We start from the raw sequence: 18,829 nt of genomic DNA, 5'->3' as shown, positions 1-18,829 counted from the left end.
GTGGAAGGCCAAGGTAGCAGGATCACTTGAGGCCTGGCATTTGAGACTAGCCAGGGCAAAAGGGAGACACCCCTGACTCTACTAAAATTTTTTAAAAATTAAAAATTAGCTGAGTGTGTTGGTGCACACATGCAGTCCCAGCACTCAGGAGGCTGTGGTGGGAGGATTGCTTGAGCCCAGGAGTTCAAGACTGCAGTGAGCTATGATCACTGTACTCTGCACTCCAGCCTGGGTGACAGAGTGAGACCCTGTCTCAGGAAAAAAAAAAAAAAGAAAAAACCACAGAAAAGAATAAAGAGATAGAAAATATAAAATTAAGAACTGAGAGTAAGGAGGATTAAAAAAAGTGCCACCATCAGATAACAGGAATCCTCAAATGTGATAGAAAAAGTAAGAGAAAGATGTGAAAAAATATGGGCAGAAAGTTCTCAGAATTATTAATTAACCTAAGATCAAAAGAACCTCCACACACTATTAAACAGAAGAGATAAGCATAAAACACACAAACACACACACACACCTTGATGCCACATATAGAACTGTAGGTATAACAGATTAAAAAATAAATAAATTTTAAAGCTTCTAGAATGAAGAAATCATTTAGTGAGAACAAGAATCATATTGACATTAGACTTTTCAATGGCAACATTTGAAGAAAGACGACAACGAAGTAATATTTTTAAAGCATTGAAGGAAAAGAACTTTGAACCTAGAATTAAGTATATTAAATTGTCATTTAAATGTGAGGACATAATAAAATATTCTAACTTATATAATGCCCTAGAGGGCTTGCCAAAATAAAAAATAAAAAAGACCCACAGCAAAGACACATTTGGAAGAAGTACTCAAATAGTAAGAGAAATAAATCTAGGAGATACTGCAAGTGATATGGAAGTCAAAGTTGATAAAGTATTCTAGTACGATTTTTTTATGAAAAGAGAAAGCGTTTGAGAAGTGTCAATTAATGCAATCATTGTGGAAGACAGTGAGGCAATTCCTCAAGGATCTAGAACCAGAAATATCATTTGACCCAGCAATCCCATTACTATATACCCAAAGGATTATAAATCATTCTACTATAAAGACACGTGCACACATATGTTTATTGCAGCACTATTTACAATAGCAAAGACATGGAACCAACCCAAATGCAGATCAGTGATAGACTGGATAAAGAAATTGTGGCAAATATATACCATGGAAAACTATGCAGCCATAAAAAAGAATGAGTTCATGTCCTTTGCAGGGACATGGATGAAGCTGGAAACCATCATTCTCAGCAAACTAACACAGGAACAGAAAACCAAACACCACATGTTCTCACTCATAAGTGGGAGTTGAACAATGAGAACACATGGACACAGGGAGGGGAACATCACACACCAGAGCCTGCTCAGGGGGGTCGGGGGCAAGGGGAGGGATAGCATTAGGACAAATACCTAATGCATACAGGGCTTAAAATCTAGATGACGGGTTGATGGGTGCAGCAACCACCATGGCACATGTATACATACGTATGTAACAATCCTTCACATTCTGCACATGTATCCCAGAACTTAAACTATAATAAAAAAAAAAGAAAAGAAAAAGGCAAAAAAAAGAAAGAAAAGAAAAGCTAAGAGAAGAGAAAGGGAAAAATATCTATAATAATCAAAAACTAAAATTCTAGGAAAAATTAACATGGTCAGAGGTAGAGAAGTGAAGATACTAAGAGAGAGAAGAGTTTGCCAGTATATTTGTTTTGTTAGAACAGAGAGTTAGAAAAAGAGAGGAAGAAGGAAGGACAGGAGGGAGAGAAGGAAGAAGAAAGGCTGACTTTAAAAATCATAAATAAATACAAATATGACTGTTAAGGGCAACCACCACAAAATTAATATTAGAATTAGAAGAATATGAATATATCCAAGGAAAAGCAGGAATAAAAAATTTAAAAAAGAAAAATATAGTAAATGGAAAAAAATAAAAAGAGGTAATAGAACTAAGTTCTAACATAATAGTAATTTGAATATAAAATAATCAAACTCATTAATTAGAAGATAAAAACTTTCTAATTGTTTTAATCTAACAATATATTGATTACAAGATACATACTTAAAAACACAGAGAAAGTTTAGAAATAGTAGGATGGAAAAGATATACTAGTGAAACATGAACCAAATGAAAGCTTGGTAGTGATCTTAATACCTAAGATCGGTTTTAAAGCTTAAAAAATTGAAAAGGAACAAATAAGAACATCACCTATTCATAAAAGGGGAAACAAAAAAACCAGATGGTAGAGCCAACATAAACATACTTGCATCTAATATAGCTTCAAGTATACAAAGCAACAGTTATCTAAATTGCAGGAAGAAAGATATTAATAAAAATGTTTGGTTTTGGTAGATTTATTAGAAATGAATATATCAAGCATAAGAAAATAGCAGAGATATCAAAATCCTAAATAACATAATTAACAAACTCTAGCAAGTATATAAAGAATACACATGGTAAATATGCCCCAATAGAGAATGTAATTTTTATCTCATCCTCATTAACAAAAGTAGACCACATATTGGATCATTAATGCAATCTCAATAAATTACTAAAGAACAATAGCAAACAGACTATGTTCTTCAACAATTAGCAAATAGAATTAGAGATTATCTACAAAAAGATAATTTAAATAGCATATTTGGAAATGAAACCACATTTTATTAAACAGTTCTTGGGTTAAACAGGAAATAATAGAGGAAATTTAGAAATATTCAAGACTGAATAATTAAAATACCACAAAATCTGCGAGAGATTAGTAAAGCCATGCCTAGAGGAAAAAGTTACACAGTTCTAAATAAATTATCAGGAAATGGAAAAGATAGAAATAAATTATCTGAGCATGCAACTAAATAAATTGGGGGAAAAGAGTCTTAAAGCAAGCACAAAGAAATAGAAAGTAGGGAAATATTAACAATAAGGGCAGAAATCAATGAAATAAAGAACATAGCAACAGTAACAGAAGGTTAACAACTCAAGAGGTGTTTTGTTTGCTTCCTACTAAAAATAAAATACAAAGGCATCTGACAAGACTGATTTTCACACAAGAGAAAAATTACATGCCCTTCCAATAAAGAAAGGAAGGAAGGAAGGAAGGAAGGAAGGAAGGAAGGAAGGAAGGAAGGAAGAAAGGAATTAAGAGAAGAAACAGCTGTTAATATACTTGAAAACGTTGATAAAACAAATAAAAGCCTAAAACAATTTTTAAAGACGAAAAAAAGATTTTGGGACTTTAAAGAAACCAACAAATATTTAAAACAGCTAGAAAGGAAATTCAATGACTTTCCTGCCCCAAAACTAGCCAGATAGTTTATGGGAGAGTTCTATAAAATTTTCAAGGAATGATGAATTCCAATTTTAAACATTGTTTCTAAAAATAGAAAAAGAGGTGAAAGCTGCCAAGATTATTTTATGATAAAAATATAATCTTGATTCTAAAACCAGATAAACACAATATAAGAGGGGAAATTTTTAGAGCCATTTCACTTATTAATTTAGATGAAAATATACTAAACAAAATGGTAGAAAATAGAATTGACAATAACATGTGGGTGGGTATGTGTAACAAGCTCAAGGGGTGATATCAAGAAATGTACCAAAAATCTAATGACATAATTTACTACATTCAGGATAAAGAAAAATTATATAGTAATTATATATAAATTGTTAAAATGCACGTAAATAAATTACATAATATATAATAATAACAATTGGCACAGAAGGAACAGCTGATAAGCTTTCACACCTATGAAGGATAATGCATTCCATCTTCACTATTACTTTTAACTTAGTACAAGAGATCAATGTTACAAGCGAAGTAAAAGAAAAGAAAGATAAGGATTGGAAAGCCAGTGATTAAATTGTCTTCTAGGTAGATATGATCATCTGTCTAGAAGAACCAACACAATTGCCAGATACAAGATTAATCTTAAAAATAATTTCTCTGTGCTAACAAAACAAGAAAATGTTATTTTGAAAAAAGAAAAATACCAGTCACAGTATCAACAAACTAGATACTACAAAGTGTCTAGAAGTTAACCTCACCAAAAGTACACAAGACCTCTGTAAAGAAAATGTAAAACTCCAATAAAGAACATAGAAGAGAATAATACAGATGTCATAAATAGAGAAGGCCCACACCTTTGGATAGAGGAATTTAATAGTCTAAAGATGTTGATTAGCTATAAATTAATACATAAATTAAGGCAACTGAATTAAAATCTTAAGTCAAATTTCTGTGAAACGTGATAGGCATACTCTAACATGTATATGAAAAAAATTACCAACAGATAAAGTCATGATTAAAACAAAAGACTAAATGGAACAGACTTGCTCTGCAAAATATTGTTAGAAGATGTTAGATTTTTAAAATTCCCTGTGGTATTAATATAAAAACAGGTATATAGACCGAAGAACCTGTCAGAGATCTATGACATTATAGGAGAATGTATAAGAAAGTAGTACTGTAAATCAACGAGGAAAGAATTCGCCATTTTGGCAGAAACTGACTCACTAGAGAAAAATAACTGAATCCCTAATTAACACCACATAGAAGAAATATAGCAGAATATCTTTGTAATATAGGAATGTAGAACTTCCTAAGTAAAAATTTTAAGTGTTAATCCTAAAACAATAACTCAATGAAGTTTATGGCAGCAAAATTTAATATTTCTGCACATTAAACACCACAAAGTCAGTTAGAAGACAGATATTTTCAATGTTTAAAACTACAAGGAATTAATATCTAGAATATGGAAGAAGTGCAAATTAACATCAAGAGGAGAGCATCTCTATTAGAAAAATGGGCAACTAATATAAACAGACAATTCCTAGAAGAGGAAATCCAAAACCTGAGAAGCATATCAAGAGACACTCAAACTCATCAACAGTCAGAAAAAATGGAAATGAACACAACATTAAGATTTCACTCTACACCAATTAGACTGGCAAGAATTAGAAAACTGGATAATGCCAAGTGTTGGGGGAAGGAATTAGTTATATTGGAATTCCCATGCATTGCTGATTGTAATACAGTCTAATGCCATTATCAGGGGAAACAGCCTTGCACTACTTACACATACTAAATGCACACACTTTACAACCTAGCAAGTCTGTTCCTAGATTATATATCTAAAAAAAAATTTCATACAAGTCCAAAAGGAGACGCATTCAAAAGCACAAATAGACAAGTGGGATTACATCAAATGAAAAAGCCTCTGCACAGCAAAGGAAATAACAGGGTACAGAGGACCCCTAACAGATTGGGAGAAAATATTTGCAAGCCACACAACTAGAAAAGAGCTAATATCCAAAATAAGAAAAGGAGCTCAAATAATTCAATAGCAAAAACAAAGAATTTTTAAACCCAACTTAAAAACGGGCAAGGACCTTGTATTAGTCCATTCTGACACTGCTATGAAGAAATAACCGAGACTGGGTAATTTATAAAGAAAAGAAGTTTAATTGGCTTACAGTTCCGCAGGGCTGGGGAAGGCCTCAGGAAACTTAAAATTGTGGTGGAAGGGGAAGCAAACACGTCCTTCTTCTCGTGGTGGCAGGAAGCGGAAGAATGAGTGTGCAGCGAAGGGGGAAGCCCCTTATAAAACCATCAGGTCTGTGAAAGCTAACTCACTGTTTGGAGAACAGGATGGGAGAAACTGCCCCCATGATTCAATTAGCTCCACCTGGTCCCTCCCACAACCAGGTGGAGATAACAAGTGTTAGCAAGGATGTGGAGAAAAGGGAACACATACACCTGGTGGAAATGTAAATTAGTAGAGCCATTATGAAAAAACGTATGAAGCATTCTCAAAAAACTAAAAATAGAATTACCACATGATCTAGCTATCTCACATCTGGGTATTTACCCAAAAGACTTGAAATCGGTTTGTCGAAGAAATGTTTGCATTTCCCATTCATTGCAGCACTGTTTACAATAGCCAAGTTATGGAATGAGCCTAAGTGTCCATCAACAGATGAATGCATAAAGAAAATGTGGTAGTATATATATACATCATGGAATACTACTCAGCCTTAAAAAAGGAAATTCTTTCATTTGCCACAACATGGGTGGAGTTGGAGAACATTATGCTGTATGTAAAATAAGCCAGGCACAGAAAGACGAATACTGCATGTACTTATGCAGATCTAAAACAACTGAGCACATACAATGAGAAAGTAGAATGGTGGTTACAGAGGCTGGAGGGTGGGAGCATAAGGAAATGGTGGTCAAAGGATACAAAATCTCAGACAGGAGGAATTTTTTTTTTTTTAGTTCTATTGCACAGCACGGTGAATATAGTTAATAATGGAATATTAAACATTTCAAAATTTCTAAGAGAGTTAATTTCAAACATTCACATCACATAAAATGTTAAGTATCTGAGTGATGGATATGTCAACTAGTTTGACTTAATTATTCCACATTGTATTCACAAATCATTACATCACTTTGTACCCCATAAATTCATGCAAATGTAAATTATCAATGTACAATTTTTTTAAAAGGGGATGTACTGGAGGTGTTTGGAGGCTGGTAGGATTGTATAAAAGACCATTGGTCTGCTCAGTTAGGCAGATTTTAGTTAGAAGTGAGACATTTCAGTAATATTTTAGTTTTTAGTGGCAGTGGGAAGCAATATGTTGATTTTGGAATCTGGGTCTGAGACACAGGGATTTAAGATTCTGGGCTGCAGAAGTCAGCTTAGGGAAGATAGGTGTGGGGGAGGAGAAACCGAACAGGCCTTAATCCCTTATGATTCCTACATTACAGTGTTTCAGCAAATATTTTGCAAAAGGCTTTTCTGGATGAACTTCAAACTGCAAGAGGTTCCATTTGGTGGCTTGAAGAGCTGTGCAAATGATTATTTTTTTTAAGGAAATGAACATTGTTTCAGCTGACATTTAAACCTCTATTCTCTTTTACTAGCCTGCCACATTGCTTCATATGTTTTGGTCAGACACACTTTCCAGAAGAAGAAAGAGATATTTATAGGATTGTAGAACTGTGGTATGGAATCCTGGTATCTGTCATTTTTCGCTTATATAAAAATTCTATTAATAGAACCCAGAGCCCTGACCAGCTTCTGTCTCTCTTATGGATTTGGTATCTCCCATGGAAGTAGCAATTTAAAATATCAACAGAGTCTAAATGAGAATGACCCTACCTAGTGATCTTTTCAACTATATCTCCTCTTATTGGCTGGAGTCTGAGACACTGTAAACCCAAGGATTGCGTGAAACAGTTTGGGTTCTTTATTTCATTCCATTGCTCACAGAAGTACATTTGAATTTTTCAGGCCATATGACTATATTTTTGGATCTATAAACACAGTCTGCATAACAAATAGTTCTTTAATGAACTTACTTGATGTAATCATTGGTGTTGAGTTGGATTATGAATATACAAACCCAAGGTTTTCCATCCCTGCACTAGTCTTGAACTTTGCCTTGCTGAGGTGTGAATGTGTGTGGCATGAATGCGTGTGTAACAATATGTGGAATAAGATTCTGCCTCTCAACCATTGTCTCAACTGCTTGCCTGCCACCCCTACCTCTCAACCGTCTATATAAGCAGAAGACTGAGGAATCTCTTTTGGGCACATAGTAGAGTTGGTAGGATGTCTCAACCCTTCTGTTGGTAGGATGTCTCAACCCTTCTGTCACATTAGGACCATGTGACTAGTGGTAGGCCGTGTGTCACTTCTAGGCCAGAGTGGCAAATTGACAGTCACCAAGCCAATGCCGTCAGTCACCATTCAAATGGTGGCTTCTTTTTTTTTTTTTTTTTGAGATGGAGTCTCACTCTGTCTCCCAGGCTGGAGTGCAGTGGCGCAATCTCAGCTCACTCCAAGCTCCGCCTCCTGGGTTCACGCCATTCTCCTGCCTCAGCCTCCCGAGTAGCTGGGACTACAGGCACCCACCACCATGTCCGGCTAATTTTTGTATGTTTAGTAGAGACGGGGTTTCACCGTGTTAGCCAGGATGATCTCGATCTCTTGACCTCATGATCCGCCTGCCTTGGCCTCCCAAAGTGCTGGGATTACAGGCATGAGCCACCACGCCCGGCCTCAAATGGTGGCTTCTGTGAGCAATAATGAGTAGAGCCTCCCTACCAACTAGTGATAGAGAAGTAACTTAAGAATTTTTTCTTTGTTTTTTAAAACCCCTGAGATTCAGGAGGTTTTGTTACCACAACAGGAATTAGACGGAATACAATGATTTTTTTATCCTTCCCACCAACTTAGGTCCTTGTCATCCTCGAAGCCAAACGTAAGGGCAGCAAAAATGGACAATGGCCTCTCTTCCCCTAGTGAGTATTTGATTGGGTGATGGATGTGATGCCTATTTGAGCAAATGAAAAATGAATGGAAGGAAGACAGCAAGGCAGAGAGGGAGTAGTAGATCAGTTGACTGAACATTCACTGTTTTTCGTATCAAAAATGTGAGTGATTCTGGTAGACAAAAGGAAAACCTTGTGAATCATCCAGGTTAATTCTCCCTCAAGTGCAGTTCATCAAGACCACTGCATAAGCAAATGTCCACCTGGGAGGCCAGTCTGCCCTTTATACAGGTGCTCCCAATTCCTATAAAGGATTTACTGGGAACCTGTCTTCCATACACACACAGCACCTTATTTCGCAACAGCTGAATTTGAGATACTTGTCCCTTTGTTAATCTCTGTCCCTCTTCCCAACATGCTGAAGGATAAAAAAAAATACAGAAGAGAAGAGGAAAGGAGAGAGACACTGCTTTTTCTTCACTGCAGATCAGTAGCCACAGTGAATCCCAGAAGTGGGCTAGAACATTAGATAAGGCTGTTACTGGACTTAATAACTGCAGGTGACCAGAAAGCTCTGATAAAACGTTCATGATACTATTATAAGACAGTAAAGCTAGATCTGACAAAATATGGTTGAAGGCAGTGATCAGAGAAAGAAAAACTGTTTTATGCTTGCACTGCACTGAGTTGGAAATGTTCACAAAAATAGTTACATATCTAACTAAAAATAATGATTAATTTTTCTAAAGCACTCAGGAACTCATACATCCAAATGAGTGTTGTCATTCAAAGAAATCTCCAAGGCTACACTTTTCATACAGTAATGCTTTCATTGCTCAAAACATTTTTGGAATTGCCTTTAGAGTCAGTTTATGAGCCAAAAAATAAAATATCTCTTTATAGTCCCAGCTCAGCCTTCCTTGGATTACTGCTATATTTGCCCTCCTTCCCTCTCTCCTGGCTTTATTAGCCTAATTCCACACTCCTCCCTCTCATTCTATCAAATAGGGCAAGTGAACTTCATGCTTACTGTGTGCATCGAGGGACATAAGGGGTTGGGAAGACAAAAAGAGGAAGCAAGGGAGTTTTATGAGGAGCAGCCTATTTGGATGTTGCCCACTGAAAAGCTGTAAATTGCTATCAAGGGTATTGCTGATTGACCATCACAAATGTGATCCCCCAGAGTTGAATCCCATTGAATTTACAAAAGCATTGGGGGCTATAAACAAAAGTCTTATTAAATGTTAAAAGATTCAAGTTATACAAAATATGTTCTCTGACCATAATGGAATTAAATTATAAGTCAATAACAGAAAGATATATGGAAAATATCCCCAAACATTCAGATACTAAATAACACAGTTCTAAATATCTCATGGTCAAATGAGAAATCAAAAGGAAAATTAGGACACTATTTTGAACTGAATGAAAATGAAAATACACATATTGAATTTGTGGGATGCTGCTAATAAGAGAAAATTAAGCCCAAAGTAAGCAGAAGAAAGGAAATAATAAAGATCAAAATGGAAATCAATGAAATAGAAAACAAGAAAACAGTAGGTAAAAGCAATGAAACCAAAAGCTGCTTCTTTGAAAAGATCAATAAAATTGATAAACCTCTAGCAACATTGATCAGGAAAAACAACAGCAAGAAAACACTAATTACCAGTAGTGGGTATAAGAGTTGACATCATTACAGATTGTACAGATATTAAAAGTATAATAAGGGGAATATTATGAACAGCTTTGTGCTTATAAATTAGAAAACTTAGAAAAAGTGAACAAATCTCTGGAAAGACACAAACTGTAATTCTCACTCAATAATATGTAACCTGAATAGATTTATTTCTATTAAAGAAATTAAGCTTATACTTAAAAACCTTCCCACAAAACAAACTCCAGGTCGAGATAGTTCCACTGGTAAATTCTAACAAACATTAGAGGAAATAATACCAATTCTATACAAATTCCTCCAAAAAATTACAGAGGAGAAAATACTTCTCAAGTCAGCCTATAAGACCAATATTTTCCTTATACCAAAACAAAGGCATTGTCAGAAAACAAAACTCCAAACCAATATGCCTCATTTACATAGATTCTACATTCCTGAACAACATCTTAAGATATCAAGAAACTATAGAAAAGATAATACATCATGACCTAGTAGAATTTATCCTTGGAATGTGACATTGATTTAACATTAAAAAAATCGATCACTACAACTCACCATTGAAGTTAACAAAAGAACAACCACGTGATCATCATCATTAGGGAAATAAAAGAGAAAGAAAAATCAAAGAGAAATAATCCTAGGATTTTGGCTTGAAAATGTGACAGGTGTCACAGAAAATTCCAGAAGAACAAAAGAGATGCCAGCCATTTGGGTTTGATATTCAGGAAATTCTTTGTTGACTTTTTCATAATAGTTTCAGTAGAAAGATGGGGATAACAGATTTTCCAAGACTGATGAATAAAGAGGAGTAAGTATCACTCATGACCAAAAGATTGCTGTTGTTTCTAATCAACCCTCAACCCCAACCACAACCCTCGATAGAGTAGAGGAATATTTCACCCCACTTCCCATCTGGATATAAACCACAACAGATGAATATTTTGCATTTTTGGCCAATGTTAATTCAGACTTGGTCTTACATAAACCCCAACCTTACTTAGAAAGTATGTAATCTGAAATACGCTGAAGAATTTCTTAGCTCCTAACTGTCATTTGGAACATAGAAATTAGGGGGAAACAAAATGCAGTAAAACAATAGATGCTTTAGACCAAATTGGCAAATTTAGAAATAAATAAATCACCAGGAGTACATGGGAGCCACCCAAGGGTCTGAAAGAACTCAAGGATGAAATTGTGAAGCTGTTGGCCAAATTGTAACCTTGAAGTTACAAACAGCCACATGCCACCATAGTAGCCAATTGCCAGAGCAACTTATCTCTATGAAAAGGGCTGCAGATACCTGAGAACCACAGAAAATAGGTCTAACTTCCAACCCCAGTATGTTGTTAAAAACTACAATGAAGTGGAAGCCAACTACAATCTCTTGTTTAGAGTGTGTTCCCCACCCTCAGAGGTAGCAGAGCAGTTCTGTGCAAACAGCTGCAGATGGAAGCTAGAAGAACCACTCTGATGCTTATTTCGCCCCTATTGAGATTGTAAGCACCACAACCTGACTCATTCACATCTGCAAAATGGGAATAATGTATACTTTACTCGCTTCAAAAAAGTGTTTGGAGGTTGACAGGAGGTGATAGAGATTCTTCCACTTTATGTTAAAGAAATTAAGTCTAAACAAACCTATGGCATTCATGTATTAAGGAGAATACCAATAATAATAACAATAATTCTCTTCTACTAAATGCCTACAGGAAAGAGGATAAATCTCCAGTGATTTTTCTTCCATTGCAACCTTGCCAGCTGCTTCCTATCCTGAGGATAACACTCAGGTTTTCTGGGGCTATTGAGTAAAAATAAGTAAATGTTACTCATGAGTAACAGGTCGCTTGTTTTGATTCCTTCGTTTCTCCACTAAACTCACAAATGTGCATACTTACATATTAATAAATTTGTTAACTCTTATCAGTTCTCTACCACAGTGCCCCTAGAATCCATTCTTCATTTCATTCCCCCACAACACTGACCTAATTCAGCTTCTGTTATCTCTATCATTCTCTGAATACTTACTGAGAGTTTTCTATGTGCCGGGTATCATGCAAGATACTGAGAACATGATGGTGAATAAGACATGAGTCTTGCCCAAAAGTTTCTCAGACTCAAGTGCTATTGGTGGAGATTTTCTGTGTAAAGGAGATCACATTATGTGGCAAGTTTAATACAGAGAGTTAGGTTTGACAAAGATAATAAGAGGGTATTGATAGAAGAGGTTGTTGATAAGGATGGAGGTTTTATGAGAGATGAGGCATGTAGTCCAACATAAGGTGGTCAAGAGAAGCCTCCTGGTGAAGAAGATTCTTTAAGCTAAATCTTCAAAGTGAAGGCTGTAGGACCATTGCTGTGTAGAGGAGCGGGGAAGGTGTATAGGAAACAAAGAATTCTAGTCAGAAGCTGCGAAGAATGTTTGGGAAATTATAAGTATCTCAGGATAATTGGAACATGATTTGTTAAGGAAGGGGCAGAAGTCTGGAGAGGGAGGCTGGAGCCAGATGTTTGATGGTCCTGTAAACTGTGTTAAAGCAATTTCACTTTAGGATGAAGATGATGTGGTGCCATGTGAAGGGTTTTATGCATAAAGGTGACACGGGTTGTTTTTTAGCAAAACTTTACTGTCAGAACCCAGCCCCACATCTCTGGTGTGTAGCCTCAAAAGCTCAGAGCAGGTGACACCCATACAGTCTTGTCTCTGCACAGAGATCACACCTGCACATAGAAGAGCTCCTTCGTGCTATCACCACCCAGAGACCCAGCCTCACTTTCATCCTGTGGGGCCAAGCACCACCTCACCACTCAAACTAGAAGACTGTTGGGACCTCTTCCCTTGGCAAACAGCCACATGACTCTCTCTTCTCCAACTGAGGTCCTACTAATGATCATCCTTTTCTTTTTCCTGATTCCTAAATAGCTTTGTGTTTCTTCCTCCCTGATAAAAGTGCTAGCATCACACTTCTCCGAAGCCCTTGCCCTATGCCCTCTAGAGTCTCAATTCCTTGATTAACAAATTCCCTTATACCCTGAATGTCTTCACTGAGGGTCTTCTTACTCCCTGATCTTAATGTGGTTGTCCCAAAAACCTAATTCTCTTGCAACCATCTCAAATGAGTGGTCCTGTTACTCACATCATTCGAAACTGAAAGGCATGCAGAATTGAAAGTCAGGCCCCAAATCTTCTTACCTCCAGCTCCCAGACCATTATTTCACCCTCTTAAAAAAACAACCCCAAGTCCCTTTCCCTGCAGCATGAGCAGTCCTCCTCAGCTTTGTCACCTGCTGCCCTCATGGACATCATTTCTCATTTGCTGATATCTTTGGGATCCTCACCAAGTTCTGCCACTATCCTGAGGGTTCCAAACACTCTTTGACTTTCTCAACTGCAAAGAACTTCTCCACCCAGAGACCTTGTGTTCACCAGAAATTGTTTCACCCCCAAAGAGTGAACTATCTAATCACAAAAAATTCCATCATTCCAGTATCCTCACTCAATTACACCTATAAAACCAGTTCTCCTTGCTCACTGGGATTTACAGTCCATTGACCTCTCTAACCTCTCCTCCCTCCATCCCCTAAGCCCATATGCATCTTATGCACCGTAATGTATTACTGAGTCATGTTTTTGCTGATATGCTATATTGAGTCTTTATGGAACCAATTCACTTAGCACTTCCATTCTCAGAAATCTCTGTCCTGGGCTAAATGAGATACCCATGTATTGTCAAAAAGACTCCTGACCAGTTTCTTCACATTCCAAGACTCTTCCCACTCTAAAAATTATAGTATATCACTTCCTAATTCATCTTTTAAAGCTGAGCTATGATCACCCTACTAACCTGATCTCAAATCTTCAAGTGATGCCCACTGCTTATCAAAACAACTGCATCTATCTGAGATCATGTGCTTGTATCTCCTTCTGATGATAGAGCCATTTCCTATGCATAGCCGGATCCCACGTCTCCCTCTGCCCATGACACTCTGAGCTGAAGACATGCCACTCAAAAGGGAAGACTCTCCTTCCCCCTTCACCCACATACCCTCTGGAATCATGATGCAAATTTGTATTACTTTATTCCAGAACAACCTACAACTAACCTCTCTGTTCTTACCTCACTCTCTTCCTGCCCATGTTTAGTACCCCCTAATCACCCTGACCTCACTTCCCAGCCAAGTTCCAATAACACATATATTACTCTTCCTTGATTTCCTTCACCTCCCACACCCATCCCAATCTCTACCCTCCAATGAAGGTTTCCAGGAACATGTAACTATTAGGCCTGTCTTGTGAAATGCATCAGAGGTTTGGCCTTGAATTATAGTTGTAATACTCATTTCTCTAGCTTAGTGCCATGCCTCCCCAAGGTCTTTTCAGTGACTTCTGGGAAAACTCAGGACCTTCCACACCCATGTTGCAGCCAGTGCTTTCTGTCCTTGGCTGCTCCAATCCCACCCACAGTGCACCACCATGTGCTTGCATTTCCTCACAATGATAGAACCAATTCCTGTGCATAGCCCCACCCTGCCTCTCCTTCTGCCAGTACCACTCAGCTGAAGCCACACTCCTCAAGAGGGAAGATTTCCCTTCACCCACACACCCTCTGGGACCATGATCCAAATTTATATTCCTAAAAGAGAGCTTCTGGGTATTCCTAAAATCTCACAGAGGGTTTGTGTGAAATCCACATTTTGAGTTTCTGCCTCTCTTCATAAGAATCAGAGGTAAAGCCATGGAGACTGACTAGCAGAGAAAATCTCCGAGAAAAATGAAGTGTTTTTCTCTGAATTCCTTTCTACTCCCCCTTTCCTTATCTCTGTCATCCACATTCCCCCCCTGGAGTTCCATTGCAGGCCCAATCAATAAAGAGCTTTTGTTTCACAGTGAAGCTTTCTGTGCAGTTTGGTAGTGAACACAAGTCAGTAAATCAAAGCCTGGTCCCAACACTGGTGACCTTGAGAAGCCACTGCTCTTCTGAGTGGCATATCTCATAGGGCTCCTCTATACCAGGGCTGTTGTGAGAGCTGTCCAAGATGAAACAGCTGGGATAGTGCTGTGAATTGCCAAGCATTACATACGTGCAAGCTCCTCAAGGGCAGAGATCTTGGCTGTGTCACCTAGAGAAAATTAATTAACCTTCCAAACCTCAGGTTCTCAATCTATAAGATGGGGCTGATATGGATCATCTCATAGGGCTTTCATAGAGAAGTAAATGATGTATGGATAATGCCTAATAGTTACATGTTACTGGAAAGTAGTCATACATTCCAGTGTCACCACAGTGGTGATGGTGGTGGTGATATTCCATGAAAGAAGATAATGATGATGTCTCCATTCTGAAAACTGAAGGTATCATCCTGCTTATATAAAAGTCCAGCTCTACTTTCATTGATGTGCTGATCTTACCCCAAAACACAAAGTACCAATTACACTAGAAATTCTCCAAATAGTTTCCTGGTTGCTCATAAAACATCTGAAGATTTTCTACTAAAGGAGTTTTTAAATTTTTCTATATTAGGATGTTATCCAATAACCATAAAATATCATTATTTATAATGGCATATATAATTTGAATGTTTCAAAATCTATTTAAGATACTACAAAAATTCTATTGCTATAAAAATATATTTGCAATGTTGGCATATTATATAGACGTACTTTTATAACACCAGTTTAATTGTTCAGAGCCAAGTTTAACTCCTTTTTTGTCTGGTATATTTTTGCCCAAGACTTAATCTGGGGCTAAACAGTCCAATATAAGAAGATCAAAAAAGTCACCATGTGGTAATTTTATATTTTCAGCACATTGTGTCTGGCCATACATTTTAAATATCATAAAATTGACTTGTTCTGTAATATTTTGATTGGAGATTTATGCACACTGTTGCCACATTCTTTAAACAGATGTGCAGTAAATTTGATGAAAAAAATAATTCCTTTCTCCTGAAACTAGGACACTTACTCATTTAAATAATATAGAACAAAAACAGTCACTGTGGATGTTTTAGAAACACAGGATGTTCTACAAAGTAAAAGTCCTCAAAACGTGCAGTCACAGTTTTATTCCCAATTAATTGCAGACTTCAAAACTTCTAACTGGTGTACTACTATATTTCTCATGATGGCCGCTCCTATCCACATTGTCCCCTGTGCAGTAGCAACACAAAACATCATGAACCAAGAAGATTGGCCTTTTTGTCAGAAACTGCAGCCCCATGGATGGGGTTTAAGGTGACTCTGTGTCAAGGACCTAATTACAGCCATTCTTAGAGGTTTCACAGAAAAGTAGAGAAAGCCCTGGCTTTAGAATTCTACATCCTGCATTCCAGTCCCAGTTCTAGAACTTACCACCTGTGGAACTCCTTTCTGCTTCAGTTTCCTCACCTGTAAAGTCAGGATAATAAAACCTACTTTGCACGGAGGTTGTAAAAGTTGCATAAAATCTTCCCTAATGTCTAGAACAGTGCATGGCACACAATAGATTGCAAGTTGTATTTAGAATACGTATGTATTTTGTTATAACTCTTATCTTGCTGATGGGGAGATATATCCTTGGTCTAAATGGGCTCCAGGAGATAAGGTGAAAAGATTTTTATAAATCCACAACAGTTACTAGGAAAAAAACAAAAACAAAAACCCAATACCCATTCCTTAATGGTAATAGATCTTATATGCAAAATAACAATCACATGAAAAGCCTCCTCAAATCTAACTTCTTTGAGAAATTTTCTTGAAAGTTATTGATATCAATGACTTTTACATATCATTTTGAACAACCTCCCTAATTCCAGAAACCATGTACTCTAAAGCATCTGAAATAATTTACACATTTTGTGTAACGTTTTTGTTCAATGTTCTATCATTATTAATCCACAAATAGTCTCAAATGTCATTTAAATAAGTGGTTTCCAACTTTTTCCCAACTGAAGCCTTTACTAAATTATTTTCGCCAATATCCAAAGAGACCGATTTGAGTTCTTCCTCCCCTGGGTAAGATGCTAATGAATACAAGCAAAAGCCAAATGTCAAAACACCAAAGGAAAACCAGGGTATTTAGATTATCTGCTAAGGATAAATAATTAAACAAAAACTATATTTTAATTTCATACATTACTTGACCTTGGCAAACTTTACATTTGGAGTCACTCTCAATAAAACCTCCCCTTACCTCATGTACCCCTCCAGCTATCACTCCATTTTCCTCCCCACTTATACCAGAACTTCTCTAAAGAGTTTTCTTTATCATTTTCACTTTCTCCATCCCTTTCTTTCTTGAAATCACGTCAATCAGTCTACGTGCCCAGTAAATATTTCACTGAAATTGCTTTTGTCTAAATCACAGATGACTTTCACATCAACAAATTAAGTGATTAAATTATTGTCTTTCTTTTATATTTAGAATTTCTCAGGCAATATTTAGAGTATTAAAAAGTATAAATGATTCAGTATTATCTTTGCACCTACCACCAAGCTTAAAAAGCAAAAATATTACCAACACAATTGAATGTTTCTGTGTATTGTTCTCAGATTTCCTCTCCTCCCCCATTCTTGAAGTAAGTAGAATCCTGAATTTCATACTTTTCATTCCCATGTATTCCCTTATATTTTTAGTATGTAGATTCCTCTAAACAATATAGGTTTGTTTCATATGCTTTAAGACTTTATAAATGGTATTCAACTGCATATATTCTTCAACTTTTCACTTACTATAATGTATATGGGATACACCCATGTTACTCCAGCTCATTCATTTTCTCAGCTGAATAGAATTCCATTGTACAAACACAGTATAATTTACCCATTCTCTTGTTGATAGACATTTTGGGATGCTTCCAATATTTTTCTAAAAATAAACAATGCTTCTATGAGGATTCTTACATTCATCCCAATAGTAAATTCTTAGTGCTCACCTTCCTTGGCCTCCTGGGGACATCTGATACAGGTGACCACTCCATCTTTAAAATGGAGTTTTAACTTGACTCCAGAAACACAGCATTCTTATTTTCTTCCAACGTCACTGCCACTTCTCAGTCTCCTCTGACAGCTCTCCTCTTCCAAATCTCTAAACGTTGGTGTGCCCCAGGATGGAGGTTTTGAAAAGTCTCTCCCTTCCTCTCTCTCTCCCACTCCCTAAATAACCCCATCCACTTCTATGGCTTTAAATACCACTGTTTGCTGATGAATCCAAAATATGTGTATCATTAGCTCTGCCCTCCCCCTCAGTCTTCAGGCTTCTCTATCAAACTTCCTATTCAATATCTCCACTGGGATGTCTAAATTTAACACATCCAGCATTGAATGATTTCCACAGCTGCCCAAAGCTTTTTCCTCTCCAAGTCCCCCTCATTTCATTGAGTTGAATCATTCAATTTGTTGCTTCGGATAAAAGAAAAAGCCTTCTCTATTTATCCTGTATCTTTATACTACTTCAAACACTTCAAATCCATTCAAAAATCCTGTGACATCTACCTTCAAATATATTTCAAAATAAACCACTTCTCATCACCTCGACCTCCACCAAGCCACTACAGTCACTCACCCAAATTATGTAGTAGCTTCCTAACTGGCCTTCCTACTTTCACTCTTCTCCCCCTACAAGCTACATTCCACAAAGCAGCCCAAGAAATCTGTTAGAAAAGTAAAGCATATAAATCATGCCATGTTTTTCCTCTGCTCAGAACTCTCCAGAAGCTTCCCAAGTCACTCACAGTATGATCCATGCCCTTCCCCTACCCTGTGAAGCTCTAGCTCTAGATGATCTAGCTTCCTAATTCTTCACCTCCCTCATCTCCAGCCACCCTCCCTTTCCTCACTAGACTCCTATCACCCTGGCCTCTTTGCTGTT

At 37.0% G+C, this 18,829-nt stretch overlaps 1 long non-coding RNA gene across 2 annotated transcripts in view; it reads right to left on the bottom strand.

Moving 5' to 3' along the window:
• LOC117976408 (uncharacterized) overlaps positions 1–18,175 on the bottom strand; it is a 345,286-nt gene extending 327,111 nt beyond the window's left edge. For both annotated transcript variants that reach the window (XR_008625050.2, XR_010111969.1), the window contains exon 1: positions 17,895–18,175. This is a non-coding gene — a long non-coding RNA (uncharacterized LOC117976408). The remainder of the gene's footprint in view (positions 1–17,894) is intronic.
• Positions 18,176–18,829: the final 654 nt, after the last annotated feature.

The sequence above is a fragment of the Pan paniscus genome, chromosome 1 (assembly GCF_029289425.2).
Source record: "Pan paniscus chromosome 1, NHGRI_mPanPan1-v2.0_pri, whole genome shotgun sequence".
Lineage (NCBI taxonomy): Eukaryota > Metazoa > Chordata > Mammalia > Primates > Hominidae > Pan > Pan paniscus.
The sequence above is the reverse complement of the archived record's forward strand: the minus strand, read 5'-3'. Positions and strand labels throughout refer to the sequence as shown.